This window comes from Chiloscyllium plagiosum, unplaced genomic scaffold (genome assembly GCF_037043375.1).
Source record: "Chiloscyllium plagiosum isolate Xiang-an unplaced genomic scaffold, Cpla_swu_hap1 HiC_scaffold_41, whole genome shotgun sequence".
In the NCBI taxonomy this organism is placed as follows: Eukaryota; Metazoa; Chordata; class Chondrichthyes; order Orectolobiformes; family Hemiscylliidae; genus Chiloscyllium; species Chiloscyllium plagiosum.
In genome coordinates this window covers 25,747,511-25,760,870 of record NW_028270179.1, presented here as the reverse complement: position 1 = coordinate 25,760,870, position 13,360 = coordinate 25,747,511, and the positions used below count along the sequence as shown (strand labels likewise).

The window sequence follows — 13,360 nt, the reverse complement described above, 5'->3', positions numbered from 1 at the left end:
CCGTGTGCATGTCCGGCAGTCGCTTAAATGTCACCATGACTCTGCTTCCACCACCCCAGATGACAATGCTTTCCATGCATTCATAACTCTCTGCATAAAGAATCTACCTCTGACGTCTCCATTATACCTTCCTCCTCATACCTTCAAACTATGACTTCTCGTAGCAGTCAATCCTGCCTTGGGGAAAAGTCTCTGGCTACTGACTCGATCTATTCCTCTCATTATTTTGTACACCTCGATCAGGTCTCCTCTCTTCCTCCTTCTCTCCACAGAAAAAGTCCAAGCTTATTCAAACTTTCTTCATAAGGCAAGCCCTCCAGACTGGGCAGCATCCTGGTAAACATTCTTTGCACCCTCTCCAAAGCCTCTGTATCTTTCTTATAGTAGAACGAACAGAACCATACATAATATTCCAAGTTTGGTTGCACCAGGGACTTGTAGAGCTGCAGCTAATGCTCGTGGCTCCTAAACTCGATTCCCCTGTTAATGAAAGCCAAACCACCATATGATTTCTTAACAACCCTATCCACTTGGGTGGCAACTTTGAGGGATCCCTGTACTTGCACACCCAGATCCCTCTGTTCCTCCACACTACCAAGAATCCTGACTTTAATCCTATATTCAGCATTAGAGTTCGACCTTCCAAACTGCATCACTTCGCATTTATCCAAGTTGAACTCCATCTGCTATTTCGCAACCCAGCTCTGCATCCTATGTATGTCACGCTGCAGCCTGCAGTATCCCTTAATGCTATCGACCACATCTCCAACCTTGGTGTCATCTGCAAATTTGCTAAACGACCTCTCAATCTCCTCATCCAAGTCATTTATAAAAACTACAAAGAGCAGAGGCCAAGAATAGAGCACTCCGGAACCCCACTCAACACTGACCTCAAGGCAGAATGCTTTCCATTTACAATCACTCTCTGCCTTCTGTCATCCAGCAAATTCTGAATCCAGATAGCAAATCTCCCTGTATCCTATAATTCTTGACTTAATGAATGAGCCTACCGTGGGGAACCCTATCAAACGCCTTGCTGAAGTCCAATTACACCACAGCTACATCTCAGCCGTCGTCGACCTGTCTTGACACCTCCTCAAAGAACTAAATAAGATTTGGGAGGCTTGACCCGCCCCTCACAAAGCCATGCTGACTGTTTTAATCACTCTATGCTTTGCCAAATAGTCATAAATCCTATCCCTCAGAAGTCTTTCCACAACTTTGCTGACGGCAGACGTGAGACTGACTGGTCTGTAATTGCCAGGGATTTCCCTATTACCCTTCTTTAAAAGATGAACAACATTCGCCTCCTTCCAATCCTCCGGTACTACTCCGGTGAAGAGTGAGGAGGCAACTACCAACGGCTAGCAACCTCCTTTCTTGCTTCTCAGAGCAGCCTAGGATAAATCTGGTCTGGTCATGGAGACTTATTAATCTTCGTGTTTTCCACAATGTGTAACAGATCAGCTTCATCAATCTAAATCTAGTCAAGACTGTATCCCAGCTACTGTAAGTTTTCACTTACAACGAGGTCTCTTTCCTGGATGAAAACCGACGCAAAAACCGACGCATTTTGAGTGTGAGCAGCAACGGAGATAAGACGAACCCGGAAGAATGCAGCTTTTGTAACGTAGTTTTTTAAAAGAATTACTTACTGGTAGCGGACAGGGATGTTTTCCCTTTCAGAGAAGGAGCGGGGAAAGTGACGAGGACCAGACGGGCAGCCAGGAAGGAAAGCAATGAGTATAAATACTCACCCTTCGTCGCCAACGGCCATTTTGAGTGCGAGCAGCAGCGGAGAAAAGACGAAACCGGATGACCGCAGCTAAGGTAAGGCAGTTTTTTTTTAAAACACTTACTTACTGGTAGCGGACAGCGGTGTTTTCCCTTTTACAGAAGGAGCGGGAGCAACGGGGGAAGTGACGAGGACCAGAGGGGCAGCCGGGAAGCAAAGCAGTGACCATATATATCAGCAAAGCGGCTAAACCCGAGACTCGACCACTGTAGAGTCTCCCACCCGTCCTCCTCCTCTTACCTAGTTAATAAGGTAACGTTTATTCTAAACTTCCTCGATTGAATAAAAGTTTGTTCTTAATTTTATAGCAACTTGAACTAAGCTTTCTACTTTAGTACTGAGTGCGTGTTCAGATAAGTCAGGTATGGATGCTCGGGCAGTTGCTTGCTCCTCCTGCAGAATGTGGCAGATGGAAGACATGGCACACGTCTCGGCTGGATACATCTGTGGGAAGTGCACCCAACTCAAGCTCCTTGAAAACCGTGTTAGGGAATTGGAGCTGGATCTGGATGAACTACGGATCATTCGGGAGGCTGAGGGGGTAATTGAGAGGAGTTACCGGGAGTTGGTCACTCCTAAGTCTCAGGACAAGTATAAATGGGTTACAGTTCAGGGGGAGGAAAGGGGACAGTTAGACAGTACAGAGATCCCCTGTGGACATTCCCCTCAGCAATAAGTATACCGTTTTGGATACTGCTGTTGGGGGGGGGGGGGGGGGGACAACGTACCAGAGGAAAGCCATAGCAGTCAGTTCTCTGGCACTGAGCCTGAAACTGTGGCAAAGAAGGGAAGGGGGCAGAATAGAAAAGTACTCGTGGTAGAGGACTCGATAGTTAGGGGAATGGACAGGAGATTTTGTTGTCAGGATCGGGATTCCCGGAAGGTATGTTGCCTCCCTGGTGCCAGGGTCCAGGACGTCTCCAATCCGGTGTATCAGGTTCTAAAAGGGAAGTGTAAACAGCCAAAAATCTTGCTACATATTGGCACTAATGATATAGCCAGGAAAAGAATGGTAGATATAAAAAGTGATTTCAGGGAGTTAGGATGGAAGCTGCAAAGCAGGACGAACAGAGTAGTGTTCTCTAGTTTACTACTGGTGCCGCGAGATAGCGAGGCGAGGAACAGGGAGAGGGCGCAGCTTAATACGTGGCTGCGCAGCTGGTGTAGGAGGGAGGGCTTCAGATATGTAGATAATTGAGATGCTTTCTGAGGAAAGTGGGACCTGTACAAGAAGGACGGGTTGCATCTGAACTGGAAGGGGACAAATGTCCTGGGTGGAAGTTTTGCATCAGTAGTTCGAGAGGGTTTAAACTAGTATGGCAGGGGGGTGGGAACCTCAGCTGTATATCGGAGATGAGAGTTGATGCAGATGAGGCAGTAGCAAGAGGTAGACCAGCTAGTGGGAAAGACTTTCCTGGCAAGGAACCAAGGTATCAGTTAAAGTGTGTTTGCTTTAACGCAAGGAGTATCAGGAGAAAAGTGACGAACTTAGAGCATGGATCAGTACCTGGTGATATGATGTTGTGGCCATAACAGAGACATGGGTTTCTCAGGGGCAGGAATGGTTGCTGGATGTTCCAGGGTTTAGAGCATTTAAAAAGAATGGGGAGGGGGGAAAAAGAGGAGGGTGTGCAGCACTACTAATCAGAGAGTGTATCACAGCTGTAGAAGCTTCCATTGTCGAAGATGATCTGCCGACCGAGTCAGTATGGGTGGAAATTAGGAACAGCAAGGGAGCAGTCACCTCTTTAGGGGTTCACTACAGGCCTCCCAATAGTAGCAGGGAGATGGAAGAAAGCAGAGCTCGGCAGATTTTGGAAAAGTGTGGACATAGTAGGGTTGTTGTAATGGGTGACTTTAACTTTCCTAATATTAATTGGAACCTCCTTCGAGCAGAAGATTTGAATGGAGCTGTTTTTGTAAGGTGTGTTCAGGAGGGTTTCCTAACTCAGTACATTGACAGGCCGACGAGGGGAGAGGCCATTCTAGACTTGGTGCTCGGCAATGAGCCGGGGCAGGTCTCAGATCTTGTGGTGGGACAGCATTTTGGTGATAGTGACCACAACTGCCTCACATTCTACATAGCTATGGAGAAGGAGAGGATTAGACAAAATGGGAGGATATTTAACTGGGGGAAAGGAAACTATGCTGCGATTAGACATGAGTTACGAAGCATGGATTGGGAGCAATTGTTCCATGGTAAAGTCTCTATAGACATGTGCAGACTATTTAAGGAACAGTTGTTGCAAGTGATGAATAAATATGTCCCTCTGAGACAGGCAAGAAGTGGTAAGATAAAGGAACCTTGGATGACGAGAGCGGTGGAGCTTCTCGTCAAAAGGAAAAAGGTAGCTTACGTAAGGTGGAAGAAGCTAGGGTCAAACTCAGCTCTACAGGATTACAGGCAGGCAAGGAAGGAGCTTAAAATGGTCTGAGGAGAGCCAGGAGGGGGCACGAGAAAGGCTTGGCAGAACGGATTAGGGAGAACACAAAGGCATTTTACACTTATGTGAGGAATAAGAGAATGGTCAAAGAAAGAGTAGGCCCGATCAGGGATAGCATAGGGAATTTCTGTGTGGTGTCTGAGGAGGTAGGGGAAGTCCTAAATGAGTTTTTTTGCTTCTGTCTTGACGAAAGAAACGAACTTTGAAGTGAATGAAACCTTTGAAGAGCAGGTGTGCATGCTGAAATGGATAGAGATAGAGGAAACTGATGTGCTGAAAATGTTGTCAAACATTAAGATTGACAAGTGGCCAGGCCCGGACCAGATTTGTCCTTGGCTGCTTTGGGAAACGAGAAATGCAATTGCTTCGCCACTTCCGAAGATCTTTTCATCCTCGCTCTCCACTGGAGTCGTACCTGAGGACTAGAGAGAGGCAAATGTAATTTCTCTCTTCAAGAAAGGAAAGAGGCAAATCCCGGCAATTACAGACCAGTCAGTCTCACATCTGTCATCTGCAAGGTGTTAGGATTTATGACCATCTGGAAGAGCATGGCTTGATTAAATGCAGTCAACACGGCTTTGTGAGGGGGAGGTCATGCCTCACAACCTTATCGAGTTCTTTGAGGATGTGACTAGAAAAGTTGATGAGGGTCGAGCTGTGGATGGGGTGTATATGGACTTTAGCAAGGCATTCATTTGATAAGGTTCCCCATGGTAGGCTCATCCAGAAGGTCAGGAGAAATGGGATTCAGGGGAACATAGCTGTCTGGATACAGAATTGGCTGGCCAACAGAAGACAGCGAGTGGTAGTAGAAGGAAAATATTCTGCCTGGAAGTCTGCGGTGAGTGGTGTTCCACAGGGCTCTGTCCTTGGTCCTCTATTGTTTGTAAATTTTATTAATGACTTGGATGAGGAGATTGAAGGATGGGTCAGCAAGTTTGCAGATGACACTAAGATTGGAGGTGTCGTTGACAGGAGAGGGCTGTTGTAGGCTGCAGCTGGACATGGACAGGATGCAGAGATGGGCTGAGAGGTGGCAGATGGAGTTCAACATGGATAAATGCGAGGTTGTGCATTTTGGAAGGTCGAATTTGAAAGCTGAGTACAGGATTAAGGATAGGAGTCTTGGTAGTGTGGAGGAACAGAGGGATCTTTGGGTGTAGGTACATAGATCCCTTAAAATGGCCACCCAAGTGGACAGGTTTGTTAAGAAAGCATATGGTGTTTTGGCTTTCATTAACAGTGGTATTGAGTTTAAGAGTCGTGAGACCTTGTTGCATCTCTATAAAACTTTGGTTAGACTGCACTTGGAATACTGCGTCCAGTTCTGGTCGCCCTATTATAAGAAAGATGTGGATGCTTTGGAGCGGGTTCAGAGGAGGTTTACCAGGATGCTGCCTGGACTGGTGGGCTTATCTTACAAGGAGAGGTTGACTGAGCTCGGACTTTTTACATTGGAGAAAAGGAGGAGAAGAAGGGATCCCTCCTGGCTCTCCACTGTCGAATTCTGAGCCCCTTTCTAGATAGGCTGTAATCCTCTTAAGCTGTGCTAGATCCTTGCTTCCTCCACCTTCCGTCAGTCGACTTCTTCCTTTTGACGAGATGTTTCTCTGTTCTGGTCATCCAATGTTCCTTAATGAAACCCCTTCATACCTGTCTCAGAGGAACACATTTGTGCATCTCTTGCAACAAACTGCTCCTTAAATAGTCTCCACATGTCTGCTGTGCCATTTCTCTGGATCAATTGCTCCCAGGTTGTACTTCCCAACTCCTGTTTGAAAGCATCATAATTTCTATTTCCCCAATTAAACATCTTCTATCAGTAACCGTTCCTTTCCCTTTCCAAGGTCATGCTACATATAAGGCAGTTGTGATCACTTTCACCAACATTCTCGCTCTCCCCGAGATCTGACACCCGTTCTGCATCGTTGCAGACCACCAAATCCAAAATGGCCTCTTCCCTCGACGATCTGTCTGCATACTGAGTAAGGAAACCCTCCTAAACTCACCTGACAAAAACGGGTCCATCTAAACCATCTGCACTTCGGAGATTCCAGTCGAAATTGGGAAAGTTAAAATCACACATAACAACAACTCTGTTGCTTTTGCATTTTTCCAGAATCTGCTCACTTACGAGATCTTCAATCTCTCTCCTGATATTAGATGGATTGTAGAAAGCCCCCAATGCGGTGGCTGTTCCCTTGCTGTTCTTAACTTCCATCTATACTGACTCAGTAGGCAAATCTTACTCAACAGCCTATATTACTGTATCTGTGTTGCACTCTCTGATTAGCAATGTCCCACCGCCTCCTCTTTTGCCACCCTCCCTGTTATTTCTAAATGATCAAAACCCTGGTACATCAAGCAACCATACCTGCCACTGCGAAACCTAAGTCTCTGTTATAGCAACAACATCTTAGCACCAAGAACTGACCCAGGCTCTAAATTCGTTACTCTTCTTTCGGACTCTCCTTGCATTAAAGCAGACACACTTTCATCGCGTGAGAAACCTTCCTATATCAATGTATCCTGTCTTTAAAACTTCCGAGAATTCTCGCACCTCGAGGCAAATGAAGGCCCCGACGCCTGAGGTAAGTCTTTTAAACGGTCAGACTCACCTTACCTGAATTCCTTCGTTTCTCCTTTGCACCTCTCGGCAAATATATGCCCATTTGGAAAAAGATGAAGTTATTAGTGATAGGCAGCATGGTTTTGTGCAATAAGGTTATGCCTTAGAAACCTAATAGAAACCTTTGAAGAGCTGACAAAGTTAATTGATGAAGCAAGGGATGTGGATGCAATATATGTGCATTTAGTAAGGCGGTTGTTAAGGTTCCCCATAGTAGGTCGATGATGAAGTTGAAGTCGCAGGGGTCTACGGTGTTCTCGATGGATGGACAGAGAACTGGTTGGAAAACAGGAGACAGAGAGTAGTCGTGGAAGGAAGCTTCTCAAAATGGAATTTGTGGTCTTCAACAGGGAGCTGTGCTCGGACCACTGTTGTTTGTGATATACATAAATTATTTAGACGAATGGAAGTTTGCCAAATGAACGAGTTTTCAGATGAAAGTAAGATTGTTGGAGTAGCAGGCAGTGAACTGGACTGTCAGAAAATAGAGCATAGCTTACATACATTGGAGAGTTGGGCAGAGAAATGGAAGATGGAGTTCAATTTGGACAAGTATGAGGTGATGTATTTTGGAAGATCGAACTCAAGAGCGAACAATAGAGTAAATGGAAAAGTCCTGTGTAAAATTGATGTTCACAGCGACCTGGGTTTCAGGTCCATTGTTCCCTGAAGGTAGCAACAGAGGTCAGTCGAGTCGTTTAGAAGGCATACGGAATACTTTCCTTCATCGCAAGGGGTATTTTATAAAATTTGGCCGGTCATGTAACAGTGTAAGACTTTGGTTCGGCCACATTTGGAATACTGCATACAGTCCTGGTCGCCACATTTCGAAAAGGATGTGGATGCTTTGAAAGGGTGCAGACAAAGTTAACCAGGATATTGCCTGTTATGGAGAGTTCCAGCTTTGAGGAGAGATTGTTTCGGTTAGGACAATATTCCCTGCAAAGAATGAGTTTGAGAGGGGACTTGATTGAGCCCTAAAATAATGACAGGTGCAGAGAGGGTGGGTAACAACAGACTGGTCTCCTTCCGCTCGGAAGGATGTTGTCGAACTTGAAATGGTTCAGAAAAGATTTATAAGGATGTTGCCAGTGTTGGCTAATTCGAGCAATAGGGACAAGCTGAACAGGGTATGGCTGTTTTCCCTGGAGCGACGGAGGCTGAGGGCTGACCTTATACAGGTTTACAAAAGTATGAAGGGCATGGATAGGATAAATAGACAAAATCTTTTCCCTGGGGTCGGAGAGTCTCGAGGTTTCCTTGCTTTTAAATTTCTGGTGCAATGTCAGTTATGGTGAGAGATGATTGGCCTCCAACAAGCGTGAGCCTATTGTTTCAAATTACAATCAGTGAAATGTCTGTCCTAGTTTTCCATTGACTGGCAATGTCAGTAGATTATCTCCATTTGTCAGAAGTAAATGTAGGGTGATAGGACTGGGGAATGGATCTGCATGGGTTATTCCTCGGCGGGTCTATGTTGATCTTGTCGGCCAAAGCGCCAATTTCTACTCAGTAGGGATTCTATGGTCCTATGTTATGCCTGATGTCACTCTGAGACAAACGCGGAGTTTCCTTCAGAGGCATTCCCTCTCGCCTCACCTCTCCAATGCAATTCATTTCAACTTCTGGAAAAGTCTAAAAGCAGATCTGAATTTGATTGCTCCATGTGAATACCACACCGAACATCAAAAACTGGTGTCGACATTGCATGGATCAATTGGCCTATGACATTGCCTGTTTCTTTGCTGAAGAGGGTCGAACGCTCAGACAACAACTCACCAGAACGAAGGACCCCATACCCAACATGAGCAAAACGAATGTAGTGTACAAAATACCACGCAAGGACTGCACAAAATACTATATAGGACAAACAGTAAGACAGCTAACAATCCGCATACATGAACATCAACTAGCCACGAAACGACACGACCAGCTATTCTTAGCAGCCACACACGCAGACAACAAGCAACATGAATTCGACTGGGACAACACTACTATCATAGGGCAAGCCAGACAGAGAACAGCCAGGGAATTCCTAGAGGCATGGCATTCATCCACAAACTCCATCCACAAACACATCGACCTGGACCCAATATACCAACCACTACAGCGGACAGCTGAAACTGACAACCGGAAGCGGCAGGGACAGACCACTATAAACAGCGGAGGAGACATCAAAGAAGCGCTTCGCAGGAGGCTCCCAACACTGATGATGTCGCCTAGCCAGGGGATGAAACGTTTGCAACAAAAACTTCCAGCTCGGCGAACAGAACCACAACAACGAGCACCCGAGCTACAAATCTTCGCACAAACTTTGAGTAATACATTGAATTTAAAATGTTCAATGACACTCAAGATTTCCCAACTGTTCGAAACAAGAGTCTTGAATAACTGGACTTGGGCACTAATTTTATACGTTATCTCAAAATTCCGATTTATTATTCATGCATTTCCTTTGGTAAGACAATGATAAAGAGCATGATAATCTAATTAATGACGATTAATTATTCATATTAATCGCAAAATCACTTGATCATGATATCCACTCATGCTCAGACAGCCAGTGTGGAGAGAAGAAATACAAAGAAAATGAAATAATTGTAATTTGCAAGTTCGATTCATCAGGTTCAGATGATGGATTCCATGACTTCTTAGTGCAATAGATTGTTCGTAAAATAAAAGCTGCATCTATAATTTGTACGTCACGGGTGATTGCATACTTTTTCAGTCCACTTCGTCCAGTAATTTCTTCTTCTTTTGTCAGAAGGTTCAACAGTTGTTGAAGTGGACAATAAACGAGACAGAGTAAAACATATCAGCCAGTCCCAACGATTTCAAAAATCACTCAAATCCTGCCAAAACCAGGCAGACGGTCTTTTCTCCTTTTTATTTTTATCAATATTATCTGTGTTGGTCGGTAAGCATCTGACCTCCCTTGATTAGCAAAATCAACAAGCAACTAACTGACTATGCAGAGGATAGCAAGATTCGATGTTCAATCATCCATAGCATTCCCCATATTTGTAATCGATTTCCATTATCTTCCAGCTCATTTGTCAATGAAACAAATCCCTGTGCATTTTACGCGTTTTTGACACAGGTAGCTGTTCAAATTTCACTTCTCACCTCACACTCAGATCCATCAGAAATATCGATAATTTGCGAGGGTCTCTCCAATGTTGTCTGCTATTTCTGCAGTGGCAAGTGCGTACTATTTGATGTTCGATTTGAAGCTATGTGTCAGTGTCCCACTCTAATCCTTTTTCGAATCTTTGGAAAACCCCAGTACATTCTCTTCACTCATCAGCATGCACTCTGCTCAATACCCACAGAACATCGTCCTGAACTGCAATTGTAAACAATCGCATTATTGGCACAAGTCAAGACTACGATTTCAATCAACTTTGCCTCCAGCCATTTCCATCATTGTCTCCAATTCCAATCCTCCTGAACTCATTGCAACGTCAAAACCCATTGTTAACTTTGTGAAATCCACACTCTGCTTGTCCAAACGTTTCCCAGGGAAAGTCCAAAGATATGCGCTTCCATCAAATTCCATGGTTGTCAGTCACTCATTAGCACATATCAAGTCCTGTCACCATATGACTCCTGTGTTCACGTCGATCATGAGGTGGCATCCAGGTGAGGTCTCGAATTTAAAATTCTCATCACTGCATTCTACTCCCTCAATAGTCATAAATTCCGCTCAACACCAAGGTCCTGCTCTTTTCACAAATTGTTGTTAATTTCCCATTTTCAAATCGATAGCCTTTTCTTCCATCTCCCTTCTCAGTGTCTCACCGTCTGTATTCATTGTGCCATTTTTTTCTGATTCTCTCTCATACACGCTTTTCCTATTGATCACTGACTCACTTCATACGACGGGACTGTTGTCTGCCATTCAGCTCATCAAGTACTTGACATATATATTGAAATTTGCATCCCTCCATTTCCATTCCCATTTTATTGGACACCAAAAAATCTGCGATTTCTTCCTTTCCATCTCAAGGATTGAATTTTGGAAGAGATTGTGTCATATTCAATTTCAGCGAGGAAGCTTCCGATCAGGACAGCTCTCTCCATGATAACATGTTGAATCTTTCACCTCTGCATCTTCGTTTGCTATTTGATACTTGTTTTCTCCCTGCACCCAAACTTTAAGAAAACATCATCAATATCAGTCTCAACATTCGATAGGGAAATGTTCCACAAGATACTCAACAACAAGAGGATATTTCCACATAGAATTGGTTGGGTAGTTTGGTTTTGTACACGTGCAAATATAGAAGAATGGGTGTCACCTTTAATGAAGTTTCCAAGATTCTTAGCTGAAATGACAGGCTACGTGTGGAGAGTGTGTGGGACAGGCTGGTACAGTAGGGCATAGCCTTACTAGAAGGTGGTATGCATTTCAGGCAGAGATAAGGAGAAATAGTTTTTCTCATAAGCTCGTGATTCTGTAGAATTCTTCACTTGCAGAGGGCTGCTGCGATTGAGTCATCAAGTGGATTCAAAGGTGGGATAGACAGACTTTTAATCAGGAACCGAATCGAGGGTTTTTGGAATAGGGCAAGAAAGTGATTTTGTGGGAGATTGGATTCAAACACAATCTCACTGAACGGTGGAACAGTCTAGACAGAATGAGTGATCTTATTCTGCTCCTACATCTTATGATTCTAAGAAGCCGATTTTGGTGAAAGTCAGGGGAAATAATAGATTTTGGGCACAATGCAGCCTTAATACAGATCATGTTCTTCTCAACACGAGCTGAGGTATTAGAATCTGAATCGTCACTATCATGACTTTCCTCCACTGATTTTCCTTAAGTCTCCATTAACTCCTGGTTGCTCCAGGAATTGCCGTGTAGTAACCTGCTATGCAGTCTAACCAGGCTTCTCGTTGAAAGGAAATTCGGATTTTCTCGAAGATGTTTTGCCTTGCACTCATCAGGCCATTTCGCACGAATATGAACTGAGTTGAGAAAATCAAGTTTATTCTGCATGACAGCCGATCAGGGATTAGTTAGTTCATGGTCACTGATTAGTCTGGGTGCGCCTGTCGAAAATAAAACTATTGATGCGAAATGACACGAAAGTATCAAGTTTGATTACGTTTAAACTATGAGCTGTGATCCTCATTTGTCAGTACATGCCTGTGGGGAACGCAACCAAGGATGCAGATTGAGATTTATATATCAAGCTTAATGCATTTAAACTGGACAATGTGAATCTGACAAGTCAGGGTCTTCCTGTTGACAATACATGCATTGATCCAGATTGTCAGTTAGCTGCCAGGCTTTCGTTGAACTTTAAATTCGTCTGTGAGAATCTGATCTGGAGGGGTGTTCCCTTCGGAAATGCACCCATTGAAGTTATCTTAGAATCAACTGCAAGGATTCGTGAAATTTAAACTGTGCAATAGAAAGCTGGTTGATCTGAGATATAGACGATCAATTAGCATTCGCTTAGTTTGTTGATGTGGGTCAGGTGACGGAAACTGGGATCTATACCTGTCAATTCTCCCAGAGGCGCTGAGGTGAGTTAAACCATTTGTTAAGCACATTTATCTTCACTACATATGATATTTCCTTTTGAATCCCGAAATGTTTTCGGCGCTATTTCCCATTTAAAGAGCCTGTTGCTCAGAGTCAGTGTCGTTATTTCACTAAAATGTCTATTCAACAGCACCCCTTTCTCTCAATTTTCATAAAAATAGACATCAGGGAACGTTGTGATTAACGTAGAAACTTCACAACAAAATTCAGCAAAGTATGCGGAAATATAATTTACCTCTCTTTAACTCATTCCTGAGCTCTCTGTGTCTTTACAGAGTGAGTGCACTGTGAAGCCAATATGTTAGTATTTCCAGAGCTGAGGATTATCTACATAAGGGTATGGCAAATATTTGTAGATGCACACTGAGTATTTAAAGTATTGTTTTTATTCTAAAGTGACTCCGGAGCCTCATAGTATCCGATTGCTAAAACAAGTCATTCAACCCATCATATGTCTGCAGGGTATCACACCGTGCAGAAGAATCAACCTGGTAGCAGTGGGATTCGAACCCACGTCTCTGAAGAGACTGGAACTTAAATCCAGCGCCTTAGACCGCTCGGCCATGCTACCACTGTAGCAGCATGTCAGCATATTTGGTTTTGTGAATGCTGACTGCCCCGAGCTGCTTGAAGATCATTGGCTGGTATTTCATGTATAAAAGCACGTATACTCTTCAGACTGATCGCTGGTTTTGTGGTACGGAAGCTGCCACTGTCAAGACATTGTTCTGAACAATAATCGATTTTCTACATTACATTCTGACCCGATGCGTTCCATTTGTCTTGATTCTGCTCTGAACACTTTCACCCTCAGACACATTTTAACAACCAGTTGAGCCCGCAGGAGACTCCAGGTCCACAGAAGTGAGGAGAGTAAAACAGATCCAGAAATGGTGTGTCGAAGAAAATCTATCATTTAACTATTTGTGCTCTCGGCT

The 13,360-nt window shown here is 44.1% G+C and overlaps 1 non-coding gene across 1 annotated transcript; it reads right to left on the bottom strand.

The window, feature by feature from the left end:
• Window positions 1-12,911: 12,911 nt before the first annotated feature.
• Window positions 12,912-12,993, bottom strand: trnal-uaa (transfer RNA leucine (anticodon UAA)). Its single transcript has one exon. It is a non-coding gene; the product is annotated as a tRNA-Leu (tRNA).
• Window positions 12,994-13,360: the final 367 nt, after the last annotated feature.